Genomic DNA, 21,030 nt, shown 5'->3' on the forward strand with positions numbered 1-21,030 from the left:
CCAGGACAACTTTCCCCCGCACAGCGGAAGGCACCACGAGTGCGTGCCGACGGGACAAATTGTCCCATCTCATTAACAGGCCCTGCTTAAGTACCCAGGAGCCAGTTCGCTCCCGGCCCTCCTCGGGACCCCCCACCCTGCGGCGCAACGCTAGCAGGGAGCTGTCAGCCATTTGGAGACGGCCCCACTCAATCAGCGACAGTGAGAGCAGCGAGTCCTCTCCCTCAGGGGTAGCGGGAACATCCCCGATTGGTGCATCCGCGGTCGCAGCCAACGCCCCCATACTTTCCGCAGCTGGCGGTTTACAGCGCGCCGATCCCATTAAGCATGCACATTTGTGACAAGGCGACAATCGCGACAGGGCATCGGCGTTAGTGTGGCGCAACCCCTTACGGTATGTGGTCGTGAACTGATAGTCCTGGAGGACTTCCAACCACCGTGACAATTGGCCCGAGGGTTGGGCGACCCTCAATGAATACTGAAGCGCCGCGTGGTCCGTCCGGACCGTAAAGTGACGGCCATAGAGATACGGTCTAAATTGCTGTACAAAAAAAACAATAGCAAGCAACTCGCGACGGGTGACGCAGTAGCGCTGCTCCGCCGGCGACAAGACCCTGCTACCATAGGCGACCACCCTTTCGACTCCCCCAACGACCTGTGAGAGCACCCCGCCAATGCCCGTGTTGCTAGCATCCGTGTCTAGCAAGAAGGGACTTGTAAAGTCAGGATAACGCAAGGGCGGGGCACCCACCAAGGCGTCCCGGAGGGAGCAGAACGTGGCCTCCTCCTCTGGTCCCCAACGGAACTTGACTCCTTTTGCCGTTAGAGCGTGCAAGGGTTTTGCAATGGTGGCGAAATGCTCAACGAATCGGCGGTAGTAAGAAGCAAAACCGATGAAACTGCGCACGTCCGAAACCGACGTGGGCGTTGGCCATGAACTGACACAGTCCGTCTTCGCGGGATCGGTAGAGATCCCCGAAGAATCGACAATGTGGCCCAAGTATCTCACGGACTTACGAAGAAGATGGCATTTGGCCGGTTTAAACTTTAATTTAGCCGATCGCATTCGCAAGAACACCCCTCTCAATCGCTGGAGGTGTTCCTCAAACGTTTTACTGAAAACAATGACATCGTCAAGGTAAATCAAGCAAGTATCCCATTGCAAGCCTGACAAAACCAATTCCATAAGGCGCTGAAACGTCGCGGGAGTGGAGTGAAGTCCCATGGGTAACCGGTTAAACTGGAATAGGCCCCCTGGAGTCCGAAATGCTGTCTTAGGTTTAGACTCGTCGTCGAGTGGCAGCTGCCAGAATCCCGATAACAAATCAAGAGTAGAAAAATATCGCGCACCAGACAATGCATCGAGGGACTCGTCCATTCTGGGGAGCGGATACGTGTCAGCCACGGAGATTTTATTCAGGCGACGGAAATCTACGCAAAATCGCAAGGACCCATCTTGCTTTTTAACCAGCACAATAGGTGCTCCCCAAGGACTGGAAGAAAGCGAAATAATGTCGGCCGCCAGCATATCGTTGACGGCCGACTGAACGTGTTCCTTCTCAGCAGGACTCAGCTGGAAGGGATTTAGCCTGACCGGTGCCGCATCGCCTGTTTCAATATGGTGGCGCAACAGGTCCGTGCACCCAATGTCATATTTATGCTTACTGAACACATCATAAAATTCTATCAGCCACGCACGCAGCGCACCCAACTGTACCGTTGACAAATCGTTCGAGTCCGCGCACAGCGAATCGACCCATTCAAGGTCCTCCCTCACTGGATTGTTCTGCGTCGGGCTTGGATCAACATGCGCAACCAGCCGCTCTTCCGCAGGGACCCGTGCCGCGTGAGCTAGCACAGTGCCCTGCTGAATAATGGCCGGCCGCGACCCAGCGTTTAAAACCATCACGAATGGGTCCTTGTCAGCCTGAACCAAAGTGTGAGCCACCGACAAATCGAGACCTCCGACAGCCCTATTTGAAGGACCCAAAAGCATGCTCTGTTCCGAGGTCTCCCCCACCCATGGTTTCCTCAACCGGAGGGGAATTAACATCTATGAACCCGGGGGCACGTGCACGGTCTGCGTCGCCAGCGCTTGTATCGTAGCGCACGCCGTCCGAATTTCGGTAGGGTTCGTCAAAAATGAAATACGGCGACCCGATGGTAGTTCAATGCAACGCTGATCGATGAGAATTTTAATGGGCATTTTAGCCAAAAAATCTGTGCCCAACAGACAAGGAACCGCCAAGGAAGAAGAAACGAAAACGGGTCCCGACAATTTTATATCTCCAATGCAAATGGACGCCCTAATCTGACCGACAATGCCCAACGAGCCCCCATTAGCCGCGTAAAATGGCACGTCTACCGGGAGCAGAGGTCGACATTGGACGGGGAGAATGTTGTAAATGAGGTCCGATATAATAGTCGCCGACGCTCCCGTGTCCACTAACACCCTGACCTCGACCCCGTCAATGAATCCCGTAACGACCGATGATCCCGCCGACGCAGCCACTATCCTGTGCCCCAACTCCGACCATTTAATGTCCCCTCGGTCCCGCACGAACCCCCCTCACCGAACCGAATCCCCGATCCCTAACCGGCTCTTCTCCGCCGCAACGCGACGGCCCATGTGTGTCGTGCATGTAGGCCGAGCATGTGAAGCGCCGCGACTTGCCGGGGTTAGTAGGGATGACTTGGGGCCTTGGTCGTCGTCCAGCCGAGGTCCCATGGCGCGCTGACGTGGAGCGCGGCAACCGGACGCCACGTGGCCCCGGAGGCCGCAGTTGTAACACGTGATGAGGGTCGTCGGAGATCTCGGTTGCTCCAGCTTGCGGGCCGATCGCAGAGGCGAACGACCCCCCGACCTCCAGTCCCCCGGTCGTCCCGCGGTGAACACCTCCTCTCGTGGGCTGACGACTTGGGGCTCGGTGACCACCGGGCCCGGAGCTGAGGCCACGGCAGCATTGCAGACGACCCCCTGTTTACGCTGGAGGACCTCGTGCGCCTGTATACTTGTTGTGACCCGCAAAGAAGAAATATCGACCTCGTCGGCCATGTTGATGGGGACCCCCAGGTCCTGCGCCAACTTGAGCAGTTGCTCCAAGACCATCGCGTCCTGGCCCTCCTCGTCCATATGAGGGAATGCGGCGTCGGCGAGAGCCAACAACGCCGTGCGGTAGGCGAGCGCGGTCTCCGTGTCCGCCTTCCGCCGGGCGTAAAAGTGATGGCGACACGCCGAGGGAGGTCCATAGACCTTGGCCATGAGACCCAGCGCAGCCTTAAGCGTGGAGCGGTCCGACCTCTGTGCGGACGTGAAGGCCGCGAGCGCGTTGTCGTCCAACATGGCAGGCAGTGCCCGCAGCGCCGTAGCGTTGGACCAGGCGGACATTTCCTGATGCACCAGAAACCTGCGCTGGAATGCGCCCCAGTCCCCGCCTTCCGCCTTGAAGGCTGACAATGTGGGAAGGCGCTGTTGAAAGATGAAGTCGTCCTCTGCCTCGTGGTTCCTCTCCGCCGCACCGTCGGTGTGCGAGATGGCGGCCCCAATGGCGGGTGGCTGATGGCGGTCCGCAGCGCGCGTTGATGACGTAAGCGGGCGCGCTTGGAGAACCGCCGCCACGTGGTGCTCGCCGTTCCCGCCAAAAGATGTCCGCGCAGTTGAAATTGCGGGAATCGCCCAGTCATTTTGGCGGGAATCTGCGGGGCGACCCTGTTGAATGTCCGCCGACGTCCCCGCTCCTCCCGACGTGCTGATTTCCGCCAGGATGGACGCGGCGGCGAGCAGCAGCTCTGCCAGATGGGAGTGCGCCTCGCGGAGTACGGCATCGGTCCCCAGTCGCTCGTCCGGCGCCCTCGGCGGATCCTGCGGCGTCGGCATTTCTTCGTCCTCTCCCCCCGATGCCAGCTGGCCCGAGTCGTCAAGGTTATCCTCGCGGTCAATCCCGTGAGTCCGACGGGTCTTCCTTGTATCCATGCCTGGAAGACTGTGTCACTTCTGACGCCAGTTGAAGTATTGGAATGACGGCAGGAAACCACTTGACGGGTAGCACACTTTTTATTAAACCTTGACTTGTCACGATACAACGTGTGGTCACTATTCCTCTGACTACACACACTTCACTTGACACGTGTGGTCACTATTCCTCTGACTACACATACTTCACTTGACACGTGTAGTTACTATGCCTCTGACTACACACACTTCACTTGGCACGTGTAGTTACTATGGCTCACACTGCATGCTCACACTGCACTCCGCCCCGTAACGTCCGTGGAGCCTACAGGCCCACCCCAGCTTGGGCGTGGGCCACAACCTCTGAGTCCCAAGGGCCGGCCCTCTCACGGACGCTCGGCCCCGGGTCCCAGGGTTCCGCCTCTGGGTCACACAGAGCCCCGGCCCCTACAGGACAGCGGGACTAGGTACCGCAGGGCCCTATCTCTTCCTCCTCCGTCTTCAGTCTTCGCTGGTCACTCGCTCCCCGTGCGCCTGTGCGCACCACCTTATATAGCCCCCACTCACGGAGACGGAGCGTATGCGGACCTCGACGTGAGCATCCCCCTTAGTTGACCAATCCCCGCGCGCTTGCCCCAGGATCCCATCGCTGTCAGCGCGCGTCACTGATACCCAACCAATCACTGCCTCATAACCCCTGACCCCGCGCTGACCCCTGATCCTTCACCGTCAGCACGCGTCACCAACACACACAGCCAATCACTACGCGCTGGCACACGATCCCTATCCCAGCGCGTATCACCACTACACATGTATCAACGAACAGAATTATAAGAGGCTTGCAGAAGTCCCCAAAGTTATAGAAAGTGGAGGATAAATAGTAGATGTTAAAGGTTTGCAAAAATTTGTCGACGCCCCCCCTCATAAAAAAACATTTATCCCCACGTAGGTATATATACGTACACACCCTACATACAACAGTGTAAGTAGTATTTATTTACTCTGTAGTTGTATCAACTGACTGTACAGTAGAATCTACTGAGGTTGTAGTAGCTACTGATTGTATAGTAGTATTTACTGACTGTAGCAACTACTGACCGCTGTAGAATCAACTGGCCCTACAGTAGTATCTACCGACTCTATAGTAGTAACAACTAACTCTATAGTAGTATCTGCTGATTCTATAGTAGTATCCACTGACTATAGTAGTAACTAGTAACTGTATAGCAGTATCTAATGACTCTATAGTAGTATCTACTGACTCTATAGCAGTATCTACTGACCGTAGTAGTATCTACTGGGCCTACAGTAGTATCTACTGACTGTAGTAGTAACTACTGAGCATAGTAGTATCTACTGGCCCTATAGTAGTTTCTACCGACTCTATAATCGTAACTACTAACTCTATAGTAGTATCTGGTGACTCTATAGTAGTATTTACTGGCTATAGTAGTAAATACTAACTGTATAGCAGTATCTAATGACTCTATAGAAGTATCTACTGACTCTAAAGCAGTAGCTACTGACCATAGTAGTACCTACTGACTGTATAGTAGTATGTACTGACTGCAGCAGTATTTACTGACCGTAGGGGTATATATTGACTGTTTTAGGATATACTAACTATATACAATTTCAATTTATAACATTTTTGACATGCGTTTTTTTGGATTTTTTTGTTGTTATTCTGTCTCTCACTGTTCAAATAAACCTACCATTAAAATTATAGACTTATCATTTATTTGTCAGTGGGCAAACGTACAAAATCAGCAGGGGATCAGATACTTGTTTCCCTCACTGTATATATAAATTTAATGAGAATTCAATCTTTATTTGAAGCTTGAGAATTATAGTGTTTTGAGAAAAGTATAGTTTAATTTGGGGACTTGGCCTGTCTATTTCTGACAGGTATAATTTTATTTATAAAATTCACGAACCTCAAATAGTCTAACATGTCACAATTTTAATATATCTGAACACATGTGTTAAGAGAAAAACAAGAAATAATTATTGGAGGTATACACTGGGAATCACAGTCTTACCTATAAAAGAAATGTTTTGTCTGTCTGTCTGTCCGTCTGTCTGTTTGTGTGTGTGCGCACGCTTGCGAGGAATTTGGCTCTCAAACGTTGGGGTTTATGTAAATAAAATAGCCAGGTACCACGCCGTAAGCCCCGCGGTGAGCAATCGCTATTCCGTTTTCCCATCCGTCAACGTTAAATTCATTTAATTAGCGATTTAGTGCGATTTTATACCAACTCACGTGCGTTTGGTGGGGCGGCCCATACCGAGTCGCACGCCTTCGGTGGGAGTGAGGGGGACATTTTCTTTCGCGTTAAAAATGCGAAAAAATACACAAAACACTTACAGTGAGGGAAAAAAAGTATTTGATCCCCTGCTGATATTGTACGTTTGCCCACTGACAAAGAATGATCAGTCTATAATTTTAATGGTAGGTTTATTTGAACAGTGAGAGACAGAATAACAACAACCAAAATCCAGAAAAACGCATGTCAAAAATGTTATAAATTGATTTGCATTTTAATGAGGGAAATAAGCATTTGACCCCCTCTCAATCAGAAAGATTTCTGGCTCCCAGGTGTCTTTTATACAGGTGTAATAAAGGACTCTCTCTCAGATGTCGATCTCCGTTGTCCTTTATTGGGTTCGTAGATCTCGATACCACGGCGTCTCGCTCAGGCCCGCGTCCCGCTCGACGACCTCTCCACAGCCCTCGGCTGCTCTGTTATGCAGCTCCCTGCTGCTCCAATATGCAGTCTCCCTGCTGCTCCATCAGGCAATCCTTGCAGCCACATCGCTGCCCCGCTATCTAGCGTCACTGCTGCCCCTTACACAGCTAGCCTCTCACTGCCCCGTTAGCTCTCTTCGTCTGACACTGATGGCTGTCGGTGTCGACGTCTCCCACCGCGTGGCGACAGCGCCACTCTCTCCCTCTTGCCCAGCGTGGCCTCTTCGTATTTCACTCCGTCTAAACTCTCCCTTCCCCTTCCTGTTCTCTCCCTAAATCCTCTCCCCCACGTGACCCTAACTCCACCCACGCCCCACGTGACCCAGACTCCGCCCCCCTCAATCCTTGCTCGCATTACACAGGTAACGAGCTGAGATTAGGAGCACACTCTTAAAGGGAGTGCTCCTATTCTCAGCTTGTTACCTGTGTAATGCGGGCGTAAACGGCCTCGCGGATATGACGTCACGGGGGGAGGGGTTAGGTCACGTGGGGGAGAGGGGTAAGCTCTTAAGGGCGATAACCGGAAGAGACGGGAGGAGAGTGTGGGAATAAAGACAGGGTGAGGCCACGCAGGGCAGAGGGTGGAGAGTGGCGAGATCGCCACGCGGTGAGACTCGGCACCGTCGGCCAGCGGTGACCGGGCACAGGTGGAACGGAGAGCAGCGGTGGAGCTGCAGCGAGAGCAGCTGAAAGACTGCACAAGGAAGCCTGTAGCGGAGCTGCATCGGAGTGGAGAAAGGCTACGGGAGCGACGGCAGCTGTCGAGCTGCCAAGCGGGGAGGCTCTGAGTGAGGGCCGTGTGGGACAAGTTGTAAGAACCCAAATAAAGGACAACGGAGACAGACACAGTGAAAGAGTCCTTTATTACACTGGTGTCAGAAGTGAAACGGCATGTCAAAACAGCTCAGAAGAAAGAATATTCCTGCGCCATCATCTGCTACATCATCCGACGACGACGACCTTCCTCAGGCGGTGGACCTGCCTGCGATGGAGGAGGAGATCCGTGCGGGAACGAGTACGGGTCCGGGAGTACAAGATGTCGCCGCGTCGGTGGACCCGTCCGCGCCGGAGGACGCGGACTTACGATGGAGACAGATGGCGGCACAGCTGGAGACCTTGAAAATCGTGCTGGCGCAACTGTGCGAGCTCGTCACGCCGAGGACGGCGTCGGGGAGGACCGGTGGTGATCTGCAGGCCGCCGCCTTGCCTGCGCTGTCAGCGCCATCTGCCACGCGGCACGAAGACGCCATCTTGGGCGTGGCAGGGGAAGAACGGCGGGAAGCCGCCATCTTGCGCTCTCCGCGGCGGGGAGCCGCCATCTTGGACATTTTGAATATGCCGCGTAATGAGTCATCTGCTGAGGACGGCGCAGCAAGGAGTCGCAGTCGTCATCTGACAACCGTTAAAGAATTCTCCATCGGTGGCGATTGAAGTGCTTTCGCCTGCAGATTTTTGGCGGCGGTGCGCTCCGCCAGGTGGACTGACGCAGAGGCATTGGAGGTTCTACCAACTCTTCTTGACGACGAGTCGGTATGATTCTTCCGTTCTACAAAGGCCGAGAAAAAGAAAACGTTGAGAGGAGTTTTCGACGAGATGGCAGATGCATACGAGCCGCCGGATGATGCTCACCGCCGGTTTGTTCAACGCCAGTGAGCACCCGAGGAGTCGCCGGTGGCATACAGAGGTTCTGTCTTGGAGTTAGCCATGGCCGCATACCCGGAGACGGAGCCTGACCTACTCGAACCCCTCATTTTGGGAAAAATGCTCGAGCTGTCCCGGGATTTGGGGATCCCTATGCCATTGTATGGCCACGAAAAGCTGACATCCCGGGCGGCCGCAAAATGTCTGGATGCCCAGTTTAACCTACGCCGCTGGAAGCAAGTCACGGCGTGGACGGGGGGGCCCATCATCGAGGGAGGTGCCGTGGGTTGGGATCCCAAGAAGGCGGTGTACGTTCCTGACGGGGGGGGGGCCCGCAGGAGCTGACAACCGCCTCTGCTCAGTGGTCGGCCCGCGGTGGACCGGGGCCGCGATCTGCGCCGCCGACACGGGAGCGTCGGGATGGGGGGCCTGCGGACCGGCGCAACGACATCGACTGCTTCCGCTGCGGTTGTAAGGGCCATTACGCCAGGGACTGCTGGGCCCGTATCCCAGGTCCGCCCCAGCAGGAGGCCTCGACAACAGACGTGCCACGGAAGGATCCTCCAGGACAGGCAAGTCGGTGCGCACCAGACACCCGGCAAGGCTTGACACCTCATTCATCACCATTGTCGCGCGATCCGGGTTTTGTTAATAACGGGAGGCCATCGACTGGGCCATGTCGCTCAGTAACGCAGTGGCGTAAATTGGCACGGCGGGTCGTCGCGGCCGCTACTGGTTCGTCCACTGTACCGGGTTCTATACAGGGGGTTGACGTGCGCATTTTAGTGGACTCCGGGGCGTCCGCGACCATTATATCGGATGTAATTTTCCATCTGTTGGGCATCCCACCAGAGGCTGTGCGTCCGGTTTACGATTCCCGATTCCTGCGTTGCGGCGAACGGGGGTAGTATGGGCATTGTGGGCCAGGTGGACACCAATATATCTATCGGGGGAGTGTCGGCCTCGCGAATTGTGTTAATTTCGAGGTCCTTTGCGGTTCCTTGTTTGTTGGGAACTGATTTTCTGGCCAAAATGCCCATTATAATTAGAATTAATGAAAACTGTATCGAATTACCGGGGGGTCGTAAAATTACATTTCTGCCGTCGCCCTGGGGGCGACCTGCTCCGGTCGGCCAGGTGCAGGCGCTGTCCGAGGTATCTGTTGACATTCCACCGGGCTCACAGATGCTTATCCCCTTGCGGCATCGGAAACCTCTACCTGGTCGGGAGGGAGCAACTGGGGTTTTGTTATCGCCGTCCGCTACTATAACGGGCGGATCGGCGCTCGTAGGGGCACAAACTATTATCCGGCTGGACCAACAGCCATTTTTGCAAGTGCTTAATGGGAGTACGGAAAATGTGTGTGTGCCGGCTGGAACGGTGGTGGCACACGCCACCACAGCGTTTACAGCCCAGGACTATCTGGGCCGCCGGGAAATGGTTGCCGGTGTTTCGGCCTATGCGGCCCCAGATAATCGCTGGATAGCCGAATTGTGCGGGGAAAATTCTTCCCTTTCCGGGGAGCAATGGTTCGCGCTTCGCGCGCTATTGTTGAATTATTCGGATGTGTTTAGCTCCGACGATCTGGACTTGGGACGCACCTCCTTGCCTTCTCATCATATTGACACTGGAGACGCTGCTCCTATTCGGTTAAACTCGCATCAGATGAGTCCGGCGGAGCGAGATCATGTTCGAGGGGCAGTAGACGACATGTTGGCCGCGGACATAATCTCTCCATCTAATAGCCAATGGGGTGCGCCTGTTGTCTTGGTTAAGAAGAAAGACGGGAAATTGCGATTTTGTGTGGATTTTCGGAAATTGAATAAAGTGTCAGTGGCAGATGCGTACCCCCTGCCGCATATGGACGATTCCCTCAATGCCTTGTCGGGGGCGAAGTTCTTTTCGACGCTGGATCTCTCTTCGGGATTCTGGCAGCTTCCTCTCGATGAGTCCTCGCGGGAAAAGACTGCTTTCCGTACACCGCAGGGGTTATTTCAATTTAATTGTCTTCCGATGGGATTGAATGCTGCCCCCGCCACATTTCAGAGGTTGATGGAACTGGTATTGACGGGGTTGCAGTGGGAGACATGTCTGATATATTTGGACGATATTATCGTCTTCAGCCGCACATTTGATGAACATTTACTGAGGTTGGAGGCGGTGTTAGCCAGGATGCGTTCCGCTAAATTGAAATTTAAACCTAAGAAATGTCACCTACTGCAACGGTCCATGCGCTATTTGGGACATATCGTTAGTGCGGACGGGGTTGCCATGGATCCGGACAAGACGGCGTGCGTCCGTGACTGGCCAACCCCGGCCACGGTGGGGGATGTGCGTCGGTTTTTGGGGTTTGCCTCATATTATCGTAGGTTTGTTCCAAATTTTGCAACGATCGCGAGGCCTCTGCACCTCCTTACGGGTAAAGGACGGAAATTTGATTGGGGACCGCCAGAGGAGGCGGCGTTTCAAGGCCTGCGCGATCGGTTGGCAACGGCGCCAACGTTGGATTATCCAGATTTTGATCACCCCTTCATTCTGGATACGGACGCGAGTGACACGGGCATTGGGGCCTTGTTGTCTCAGTCCAAAGGCGGTGTGGAGCGCGTGGTGGCGTATGGTAGCCGGGTTTTGTCTCCCGCCGAAACCCGTTTCTGCGTCACTCGCCGGGAACTTTTGGCTATTGTTTACTTTCTCCGCCAATTTCGACCGTATCTCTACGGCCGTTCGTTTATTGTGCGCACGGATCATGCGGCCTTGCAGTATGCCCTGAAGGTGGACCAACCATCCGGCCAGCTGGCGCGGTGGTTGGACACGCTGCAAGAATTTTCCTTCCAAATTCATCATCGGAAGGGGGTGCGTCACGCGAATGCGGACGCGCTCTCTAGGTTGCCGCAGCGATCCCCTTGCGCGTGCGCGTACGGGACGCATAGGTGTGCGCCAATCCAGCAGCCCCCTCAACCTGTTGCCTTGGCGGTCGAGGTGCCTGAGGCTCCAATGGGGCCGGGACCGGCTGATGGGGTTTTGAACCTTCCAAGGGCTGTGTGGATTCGTGAACAAATGCTGGACGATTCATTGGGGACCCTGCGGAGTCGGGCTGCGAAGGAGAGTGGGGGACCGGGTTCTGGGGGAACGCCGGGAACCGCTCTCCGCGATGGTCTGCTGATGTGGAGGGAAGGGTTACAGGAACGCTGGCGTCTTGTTGTACCGGCATCCTTGCGGTACGAATTGATTAGGACTCTGCATTGCGACACGCTCTTACATCTGGGGGTGCAGAAGACCCTATTGACGTTGCAGCGATATTACTTTTGGCACGGCATGACAACAGATGTCGTCGGGCACGTTCGCGCGTGTCCCGATTGTGCCCAGCGGAAGCTGCCTAAACACCCATATGTGCCGCCGATACAGTCTATTCGGGTGTCTCGAGTTAATGAGCTGGTGGCGTTAGATATTTTGGGACCCTTCCCGCCATCCGCTAAAGGTAATAAATACTTGCAAGTTGGGGTGGAGTACCTCTCCCGCTAGCCGATGGCCTGGCCCTTGCCCAACCAGTCGGCGGCGTCCATTACGGATGCCTTTCTATTCGGGTACGTTATGGACAAGGGGGCGCCGGAGAGGCTCCTCACAGATCAGGGCCGAAATTTTTCTTCTAAATTGTTGGGGGAAGTGTGCGCGGCTCTGGGAACTAAAAAGATCCGGACATCTCCCTACCACCCGCAGACGGATGGTATGGTTGAACGGTTAAATGGGACTTTGTCCGCCATGCTGTGTCACACGGTGAGTGAAAAACAAGCGGATTGGGATTTGCATATCCATGGGGTACTCTCGGCATACCGTATGACGCCGCATGCGTCTACAGGATATTCGCCGTTTTTCCTTATGTACCTGTCGCGAAAACGTGCCGCCGATGGATGTGCAGTTGGGAACAGGAGTGAGGGGACCTACCAAGCCTCTTCCTGATTACATTCAAGACACCGTTCGCCGTGTTACTGAGGCGCGGGAAGGGGCCCGCATGGCTACTGCCAAAGCCCAGGCCCGGAACGAGCGGTGTGCTCGACGCTCAAAGGGGGAGTGCCCCTGTAAGGTGGGGGACATGGCCTGGCTCCATTGCCCGCGGGTGCGGCCAGGTACCTCTCCTAAATTACACAAACCATGGCAAGGGCCGGTTCGCCTCATCGAGGTTCCCAACCCACAGTCTGCACGTGTTCGGTTTGGATCTCGGCGTTGGTACGTTCACACGTCTCGCTTGAAACCATATGTGGCCCCTCGAACGGATGCGTCATCTCCTGATGTTGCCTTGCCGGGGTCTGTTGCTGCCGACGCACCCTTGCCTGTGCCTATTGACCCTGCAAGAGCGCCTGTCGTGCCTTTTACAGACAAGCCGGCCGTGACACTGCAGGAGACAGGGGACTCTGCTCGGGGTGTGCCTACCACGGCTTCGGGGACACCGAGCCCCGCCGCCCTTCTGACCCCGCCGCAGACACGATTGCTGGACACCCCGGACTCTGGCACTTCAGGGATATGGAACCGTGACGTTGGCGGGCCTCCATTAGCGACAGGAAGGCTTGATCCTGTCGCTCTTAAAACCCCGTCGCGTTCCCGGTCTGCAGGGGGGCCGCCGCCCGTCCGGGAGTGCGTCAGCGTTCGCATGGCGCACTCCCTTCTGATGTTGAATTTGGAAGGAAAATGCCTGTAGCGTGTCCAACCAACGTGCCCACTGTCCCGATGGCTGGTCCATTTTAAGTGCAAGGCCGCATGATCCGTACGCACAATAAAAGAACGACCGTAAAGGTACGGTCGAAATTGCCGTAGGAAAAAGCAACCGCCAAAAGTTCTCTACGAGTGACACAGTAGCGTGTTTCCGCAGGCGACAAGACTCGGCTACCATACGCCACGACGCGCTCTACGCCCCCTTTAGACTGTGATAATACCGCCCCATTACCTGTGTCACTCGCGTCCGTATCAAGAATGAAAGGGCGATCAAAATCGGGATAATCCAATGTCGGAGCCGTAGCCAATAGATCACGCAGACTCCGAAAGGCCGCCTCTTCCGGCTGTCCCCAACAAATTTCCGTCCTTTACCCGTAAGGAGATGCAAGGGCCTCGCAATCGTCGCAAAACCCGGCACAAATCTTCGGTAATACGAGGCAAATCCCAAAAACCGCCGAACATCCCCCACGGTGGCCGGAGTCGGCCAATCCCGGACGCACGCCGTCTTTTCCGGATCCGTGGACACCCCCTCAGCACTCACAATGTGCCCCAGATAACGGACGGACCGTTGCAGTAGGTGGCATTTCTTTGGTTTAAATTTTAAATTCGCAGAGCGCATCCTCGTGAACACTGTCTCCAGCCGTGTTAAATGTTCCTCAAATGTGCGGCTGAAGACAATGATATCGTCCAAATATATAAGACACGTCTGCCACTGCAACCCCGTCAAACCGCCGCAGCTCCATCAATCTTTGAAATGCGCTTCATAGCCAAGGGAAGATCAATCCCTCGGCAAGGCCAGATATCAACGACCCCCCCCACGGGGTAATGTTCTCTTATAGAGACACTAACGCCCTAACCCAAAACCCGTGAGCCCCCGGCACACCAGGTTCAGTCTGCCACCGCACAACTGAACCATGACTCCCCGAGCCATATGAGCACACGGCCCATTAGTTTAAGACATACCACGGAGGTTTCGCCTCCGGGCTGTCAGGTCAGCCATCAGCCATAGGCCGACGTGACCACCCCTCGTGCATCACCCAATCAACAATGGCAGGCATAACAGATGGAATATTTGCCCCACCGAGGTTTTTCCCGCGCGCTCAAAATGGCGGCCCCCTTCGCCCAGCGCGTTCGCGCAATATCTCGGGCGCACTCAAAATGGCGGCCCTTTCCGCAAAGCGCATCGACGCCATACCCCGCGTGTGCGCAAAATGGCGGCCCAACGTGCGAACACGTGGCCAGTTTTCTCCATTCGTGCACCCCAGCTTCCCTTTGCTGGGGGTCACAAATTGCTTCCCCCGTCTTATTGTAACAATCCCAACAACGATAGACGCACAGCCCCAGCTTGCTGCGCGCAGCAGTCATATCGGGGAATTTTGAACCAATATTTTACCAACCACATTGGTTACACAACCCAACTCGCAAAGCAACTCGTGGCTGCATGCGACCAACCGAATACGCGCCGCAACTTGGCGCCAATTTACGGTCCCCTTAGCATTAACCTTTGAGACACCCACAACGGCGTCATCACGCACCCTCAAAGCGCGCTCTCTCTCTCACAAAGCGCCGTTACCCATAATATACACAAAATCGCGTGTACATAACATCCATACGACCAAATAATAGGGTCCCCCTTGAATTTGTTACCAATTTCCAAACAGGTACGCACAATTAATAACATCCCAACCCCAATAGTCAATCAATGCATCGCACCCCATAACCGTACAGAACGGTGTAACAGCACATACAGTCAGCATATCGCGATCACACGCGCACATTTAAGCACAATAGCAAGCCGATCTGCAGGTAACCAACACACCATTAATCCAGTCGTAACATTGCAGCAACAACACAAATATTCTCTCTCTTGCAACAACCACATCGCACATAGCACCTCGCAGCACAATACACCAAAAAATATATATATATTTTCCAATTAAGCCCATCGCACAAGGTAACCCACGAGATGATACAGCGCAAGATACCCGACGCTCCCGAGTTAATAATTAACTTCGCCATCAATATAACAACTCCACACCGCAGCGCACACACACAATTTAACACTCAGCAAGCACAGCATACTCTCCGTCCATTCTCAACACACGTACACACTTTAATTGACACCGAGCAACAAGCAGATAGCGCGTTCATCGTTATTACACAGACATACCCACAGTCCGAACCGCGCTCCGCACAATCGAGTCATGAGAGAACAAAATCGGCCCCACCCGGCCCTCGAAAGATGGGTGAGGTGTGTGTAAAGGCCGGGTGCGTATCGTTACGACCCGCCCGGGGCTGCAGCAAGAAGAGGACGGCAGGGCGGCAACTTGAGCCGTCTCGCAGAACTCGTTCGGCGACTTGACTGCTCCGTTGTCACGCACCCGAGCCAGGACGGGAGAGCTCCCGCCCCAGCAGCTGTAGCGTCGTCGTCCTCTCCTCGCAGCTCCCCCTCGCAAAACAGCAGCTCACAGCAGGCTGCTCTCCCCGCGGCACCTCCAGATGGCAGCGCAAGGCTGCCTCTCCGCCGCGATGTTGAAGATGGCGGCGTCTCCCCGCCGCGGTGAAGACAAGATGGCGGCTTCCCGCCGTTTCTCCCCTGCCACGCCCAAGATGGCGTCTTCGTGCCGCGTGGCAGATGGCGCTGGCAGCGCAGGCATGGCGTCGGCCTGCAGACCACCATCGGCTCTCCCCACTGCCGTCGTCGGCGTGGTGAGCTCACACGGTTTCGCCAGCACGATTTTCCAGGTCTCCAGCTGTGCCATCTGTCTCAATCGTAAGTCGGATGATGTAGCAGATGATGGCACAGGAATATTCTTTCTTCCGAGCCGTCTTGACAAGCCGTTTCACTTCTGACACCAGTGTAATAAAAGACTTGACCACGATCTCTGGCTCAGTGTCCTTTATTTGGTCCGTACTGTATTACCCACACGGCTGTCTCTTCTTATTCTCTCAGTGCTGGTTCCGATGTCACTCCAGTCACCATCAGCAGCCCCGCTGCTGTTCTTTGTCGCTCTTGCAGCCCCCACAGCAGCTCCGCTGCTGTTACTCACTCTCAGCCCCCTTGGCTGTAATCGCTGCTGCTCACTCCGCAGCGCTGACAGCCTCGTGCTGTCTCTCTCTCTCTTCGTCGCTCCTGCGACTCTCTGCAGCCACACTGCTGCCTCTAACACACAGCCTTCCTGGCTGTACTCTCCTCTCTCTTTGTCGCTCCTGCGACTCTCTGCAGCCACACCGCTGCCTCTAACACACAGCCTTCCTGGCTGTACTCTGGGGTCGGCTCCCGCTCGCCGGCGGTGCCCCCCTCCTCTCATTCGCCCTCGTGGCCTCACCCTTTTCCATTCACAACCCGACTGACTTCTCTTTCCGGTTTACCCACTTAAGGACCCCAACCTTTCACCCACGTCACCTGGATCCGCCTCCTTGTGACGTCACATCCGGAAGGTCGCTTTCGCCCGCATTACAAATTTATAACATTTTTGACATGCGTTTTTCTGGATTTTTTTGTTGTTATTCTGTCTCTCACTGTTCAAATTAACCTACCATTAAAATTATAGACTGATCATTTCTTAGTCAGTGGGCAAACGTACAAAATCAGCAGGGGATGAAATACTTTTTTTCCCTCACTGTATGCAATTTTCACTTTAATATATGTTAAAACTAGCTTTACTACCCGGCTTCGCCCGAGACTGGGATTCTTGTCTTGGATTAATACACGGCCTACGCGGAGGGTGGGGGGTGGGATGCGTGACGTCAGCAGGCACACTGCATAACGCTGCCGCATGCGGGTGACATCACAGATGTGACATCACCGCTCACTTGCCGTGACAAAATATATCCATTATTGCGCCCCCCCCCCCCCCCAAAATACAAAAGTCTATTTTTATACGTTTTGCATTGTGTACAATCTGGAAGCTACCCACATGCCAAATGTCAAGTTTGTTGCATGTTGGGAAGTATGTTAAACATTTCGAATAGACACACATACTCACAAATGTCCCTTTTATATTGAAAGATGACGTACATAAATCCACCAATTCCACTTTGGAGAACAGTGGACAGACAGTACATGCATCTAGAAAGCACTACATACATTCACGTACCATCAAATGGTATTTTTAAGCCAAATGCTTGCTACTCCGTGAGACAGAGTGATTTCACATAGGGTACTGATCAATAAAAGTTTGTTTCATGGGTTACGAAAACAACTTTTATTTTTTCTGAAGAGATGTCTGGCTTGCACAAATGCACAAGTGCTCATGTCAAGATGCTGTGTTCCTGTGATCTTTGGATTGTGCCTTGAGGAACACAAAGTGGGAATGAATGCAGGGGTTCTGAGGTTGTTTCGTGCAGCAGGGTCCACGGTCTTATCCCGATCATTCATAACTGCATCAAAAACTTTTCATACAAGTTCATATTCGTACGATTCGTGTTTTATTTTGGTTTAGATTGCGTAGGTATGTAAAATTGTAATTTTAACTTTCCACCACCCAACAAAGACAAATAAAAATGTCACATCATGGGCGAATGTGCCGGTTTGGTTTATGAGCTAACCAGAATGTTGAAAGTTAAGCAAAACGTGGAACAGTCTATAGGTTTCGCTGGAGATTCCATCCAGCATCATGAGGTATGTATATTTGGACTGTAATTCCAAAATATCTATCATGGTATTATCACAGATTAATAATGAACACTGGACAATGCAGGGACTTGGTTTGTGAGACCGTGAATGATCGCATCATGTTAAGATGCGTTGTGTTCTTCTCTCCTGTATCCTACGACTTGTTGAGATGACTGGACTTCATGAAGTGGGAGCGCGAGTGGTTTGGTTTGCTTTATTTTGGCACAAGTAAAACGCATTGGGCAATCAATGCCCATTTTGATGGAAATTTGATTACACAACATAAACCAGGTTCCAGCATCAAACGTGACAACTATCCAAAAATACATGTATTTTGGTACTTTCGGTAAAGTCTCGTAGATAGGTAAAAAAACAAGAAACTACGACGTTTTGATCGCAACACAAGCGATTGGTCATCAGGTGGAAAAAAGGCACGGGGGGGGGGACCACCCAAGGCAAGCTGTTTTTAAAGGTTCAAAATGGGCGTAGCCCAAGCGTCCTGGTAAACCAGCGGCAATGGTTATGTATATAGGGAAAATGGGCGTAGCCCAAGCCCAAGCGTCCTGGTAAACCAGCGGCAATGGTTATGTAAATAGGGTAGACGTACGAACCGTGGAGAGATTAACAACTTGTGGTACGCCCAATGCAGGGGTGACACAGCAGGGACTGGAATTGCTTGTCCCATGTTTAGTAAAATAAAACTAACATCGGAAGGTGATAAGATGGAAACATCACAGCTAGTTATGACTTAAGTTGGTTGATGACATCCTTCCAATGATTGCTGAGTTTGTACTCATCTTCTCGGTTGAAATTGTGTCTGTGTCTGTATATATGGATGGCTTCATGAACTAATCTTTGGTGATCGCCAGTGGGCTTGCAAAGTACCTTTGTCTTAGAGAAATACATTTTGTGTGAGCCAACCGCATTAAAACAATGATCAGCCACGGCTGACGTGTTGGTCCTCCCGTGTTTTAAATCTGCCTTATGCTCACGAACACGGTTCAAGACATGTCGCTTTGTTTCCCCAATGTAACAACTGCCGCAGACACAGCTTAGTTTGTAGATGCCGGGGTATTGCATGTCAGGGATCTTATCCTTAACAGATGGTATCAGATCAAGAATTGTATGTACTGTGTTAAATCGAACCTTGATCTTGTGTTTGCTCATTATTTAGGAAATATTTTTAGTGACCCCTGCTATGTACGACAAGGTGATGGTTTTGATTGGGTCCTCAGATGGCTCCTTCCCAACGGTTGGGGTGATAGCTTTACGGATTGTGTAGTCTGAATATCCGTTCATCTTGAGAGCTTGGTGCATGTGTAGTAAGCCCAAAGACGAGGGAGATCCGGTACTTGAGGCAACAGTTTATTTAACAAATAACTCAACGCAAGGTCCCTACTATGAAGGGCAACGGCCCCTTACACCTGCTACCTGGGGAGGTATGGCCTCCGGGCTATCGTGCCTCCTAACACTGGGGACCACTCTACACTCAGCCCTCCGGCTAGGGGCCCTAGGGGAGGCTATCCTGACCCGACCCAGCCAAGGTTCTCGAGTCCTGGCCACTAGCCCACTCAGTCTCAGCCCTTACAAGGACGTCAGGTCTGGGGGTACCCAGGGTCCGACCACTGTCGCACCTCAGTCCCGGCCCTTAGAATGACAGCGGGTCTGGGGGTCCCAGGGTCCTATTCTAAGCCCAGTCTTCTGTCTTCGGCTTGAGGACGACTGCCGAACCCATTCAGGGGTCCGGCTTTTATACACCTCCTAGGGTCTCTCCGCCCCTGGCCACGCCTCCCTTCTAGAGTGTTCCAGGAGATCCTAGAATATTCCCCCAGCCCCCCTCTTGGGGTCTGGGGAACCTCGGTGGCCCACATATCACCCCCTACTGACGTATGTCCGCTAGTGCAGGTAAGTACAACGTGTGTTCATGGCGTTACACATGTGTTTCAGTTCACTGGCTAGGTGATGATGGTCGGTGATACATCGAGCTCTATGGTGTAGAGTTTTGATGAGGGAATTCGTTTGGGATGGATGGTGGTGGGAGTCAGGTTTTAGGTAGGCATCAGTATGGGTTGCTTTTCTGTAGACAGAGTGGCCCATTGATCCATCTGGTCTCTTTTCGATGAGAACATCCAAGAATGGTAGCTTGCCATCCTTTTCCACCTCCATGGTGAATTTGATGCAGTACGAACTAGGGCCCATAAACACTGGAGCCTATTCAGCTGCTTTCTGGCTGTGGTCTAAAGCCACGTGTACACGTTTGGCTTAGGGTCCAATCCCTGAGTCACTATCGCATCACGTGTACTATAACTCTATGGCGCACAAGGTGCACCACTCAACATGGTAGTTTCATCCTAACGAGAAGTATGCAGCGGTAAGATGCAGTACAAAACACATGGCTCCTCTGGACTGCAACACACTGCTTGGTGCACAGTTATTTGAAATTCATCATAGCTAGGCCCATAATGGTTACAGTCAGTTTTCACAGATTCAAATGTATTTTAACATTGCTACAAAAGCGAGGCTAAGTGGAATTTAATACCACATACTAAGGTTCCTTATTAGTGTGTATTACCTACTATGACACGTGGTGTAGGAATAGGGACATTGAAAATGAAAATGGGACGAAAGTTCTATGTGTTCAAAGAAGTGTAGACAAGAACAGGCTGAGTTACACTGAAAGTGAAACACATGGGTCATAAAACAAATAGAAATTACAGACAGCATTTTGACTTAAAAAAGTAAGTAGTCTTGGACTGGATACGTCACGAGTAGGGGTCATGGCCGGTTGTCAAGACTAATCACAGTTGCAGTCAAATAAGGGAACACATCCAACAGACAGATCACTGCCACGATGGGGCAATGAGAATGAGATAGGTTCATGTGCAAAGACCAAGCGGATTGGTGCACCACAAAACTGCAAGTTGTGGAGAACTAGGTAGGTCTGCACCCACAAATTTATGCACTATGGCTGCCTCTTCTATTTATGATGCCAATTGTTACCTGTACTTTCATGCCCATTGCTGGCTACTGGCAATATCGTAAACATGTCGGCACAACTCTACACTGTCTAAAGGTGGGTTTCCATTCTGCTCTATTGGTCGCTGTGATTTCCAGAAGAAATCCAAGACTGGAGCAGGCTTTGTGGACTTGTCATTGGCCTATAACACAGTCTGGATTAGGGGCTTGATGTTGAAGCTTGCAAGGACCATTACCTGCCTCAAAACAATACACCTGATATGGATGATGCTGTGCAATAGGCGAGTGCATGTCTATATGGGCAACAAATACAGTGACCTTCTGTTGCAACACTATGTGACACGAACCCACTCCAACCTATCTCGCAGTGAAGCTGGACCGTATGCT

The sequence above is a fragment of the Lampetra fluviatilis genome, chromosome 30 (assembly GCF_964198595.1).
Source record: "Lampetra fluviatilis chromosome 30, kcLamFluv1.1, whole genome shotgun sequence".
Lineage (NCBI taxonomy): Eukaryota > Metazoa > Chordata > Hyperoartia > Petromyzontiformes > Petromyzontidae > Lampetra > Lampetra fluviatilis.